The sequence below is a fragment of the Oncorhynchus keta genome, unplaced genomic scaffold (assembly GCF_023373465.1).
Source record: "Oncorhynchus keta strain PuntledgeMale-10-30-2019 unplaced genomic scaffold, Oket_V2 Un_contig_2217_pilon_pilon, whole genome shotgun sequence".
NCBI lineage: Eukaryota > Metazoa > Chordata > Actinopteri > Salmoniformes > Salmonidae > Oncorhynchus > Oncorhynchus keta.
Window position 1 is genome coordinate 5,083 of NW_026282793.1, and position 2,418 is coordinate 7,500.

A 2,418-nucleotide genomic window follows, 5' to 3' on the forward strand; every position below is an offset into this window, starting at 1 on the left:
AGGGGGTACATCTGACCCTGGTGCTAGAGGGGGTACAGCTGACCCTGGTGCTAGAGGGGGTACAGCTGACCCTGGTGCTAGAGGGGGTACAGCTGACCCTGGTGCTAGAGGGGGTACAGCTGACCCTGGTGCTAGAGGGGGTACAGCTGACCCTGGTGCTAGAGGGGGTACATCTGACCCTGGTGCTAGAAGGAGTACAGCTGACCCTGGGGCTAGAGGGGGTACAGATGACCCTGGGGCTAGAGGGGGTACAGTTGACCCTGGTGCTAGAGGGGTACATCTGACCCTGGTGCTAGAGGAGGTACATCTGACCCTGGTGCTAGAGGGGTACAGCTGACCCTGGTGCTAGAGGGGGTACAGCTGACCCTGGTGCTAGAGGAGGTACATCTGACCCTGGTGCTAGAGGGGGTACAGATGACCCTGGTGCTAGAGGAGGTACATCTGACCCTGGTGCTAGAGGGGGTACATCTGACCCTGGTGCTAGAGGGGGTACAGCTGACCCTGGTGCTAGAGGGGGTACATCTGACCCTGGTGCTAGAGGAGGTACATCTGACCCTGGTGCTAGATGGGGGTTCGCAGCTGGAGATTAAATGTTTGAAGGAGTACGGGACTATAAAAAGCTTGGGAATCACTCCAATAGGGTATTCTACACGGCAGGGTTTCTCCAACTCGGTCCTCGGGACCACCAAGGGGCACACATCTTGTTTTGTTGCCCTAGCACTACACAGCTGATTAAAAATAATCAACTAATCATCAAGCTTTCATTATTTGAATAAGCTGTGTAGTGATAGGGAAACAAAACAAAACGTTACACCCCTTGGTGGTCCCGAGGACAAGAGTTTGGGAAAAGCTGCTACAGGGTGTTTAGGCCAGGGCTGTTAACCTCTGACCCTACGAGGTCCAGAGCCTGCTGCTGTTCTGTTCTACCTGATTATTAATTACACCCACCTGGTGTCCCAGGTCTAAATCGGTGACTGATTAAGGGGAAGGAGGCTTATTCTGGCTGGCTAACAGTAGACAACACTAGACAGAAGAAGATACTCTCTAGGCTTCTGTATGCCGGGCACACAGCCTACTACCATAAATAGCTTTGATCTGTTGCCATTTCTGTTGTGGTTTGAGTTTCTGTCTTGGCTGGAGATACCCATGATAAAGTCAGACTTTTAAAATAATAATAGCAACTAAGACTTTTGTGTGTACTCTGCGGAGGTTGGGTGTATTTGGATCAACTACAACATTATTTCCTTGGGTGAAACATAACATGCATTTGGATGATCAAAGGCTTACTGTGTGTGCAGGTGTGGGTTTAGAGAGGACGTCATTACTTTACATACATGACCTCTTTCCCTTGATCTGACCCCCTTCTCATCTCTCTCTCTCTCTCTGTCCCCTTTTCATTTCTCTCTATCTGACCCCCTTCTCATCTCTCTCTGTCTCTCTCTGTCCCCTTTTCATTTCTCTATCTGACCCCCTTCTCATCTCTCTCTGTGTCTCTCTCTCTCTGTCTCTCTCTCTCTCTCTGTCCCCTTCTCATCTCTCTCTGTCTCTCTCTCTCTGTCCCCTTTTCATTTCTATCTATCTGACCCCTTCTCATCTCTCTCTGTGTCTCTCTCTCTCTTTCTATCTGACCCCCTTCTCATCTCTCTCTGTGTCTCTCTCTCTCTGTCTCTCTCTCTCTCTGTCCCCTTCTCATCTCTCTCTGTCTCTCTCTGTCCCCTTTTCATTTCTCTATCTGACCCCCTTCTCATCTCTCTCTGTGTCTCTCTCTCTCTGTCTCTCTCTCTCTCTCTGTCCCCTTCTCATCTCTCTCTGTCTCTCTCTGTCCCCTTTTCATTTCTCTATCTGACCCCCTTCTCATCTCTCTCTGTGTCTCTCTCTCTCTGTCTCTCTCTCTCTGTCCCCTTTTCATTTCTCTCTATCTGACCCCCTTCTCATCTCTCTCTGTGTCTCTCTCTCTCTTTCTATCTGACCCCCTTCTCATCTCTCTCTGTCTCTCTCTGTCCCCTTTTCATTTCTCTCTATCTGACCCCTTCTCATCTCTCTCTGTGTCTCTCTCTCTCTATCTGACCCCTTCTCATCTCTCTGTCTCTCTTTTTCCACCTTCTCATCTCTCTCTGTCTCTCTTTCTATCTTTCCCCTTTTCATCTCTCGCTTTCTCTCGGTCTCTCAATCTGTCCCCTTCTCATCTCTCTCTGTCTCTCTCTCTATCTGACCCCTTCTCATCTCTCTGTCTCTCTCTCTTTCTATCTGCCCCCTTTTCATCTCTCTCTGTCTCTGTTTCTCAATCTGTCCCCTTCTCATCTCTCTCTGTGCCCCCTCTACACAATCTGGCCACTAAATACCGAATCCAGGGCCTTCAGCAGGATCACCCAGAACATGACTCAGAACCTGGCCAGCTCCTCTGGACACTCGGTGGAA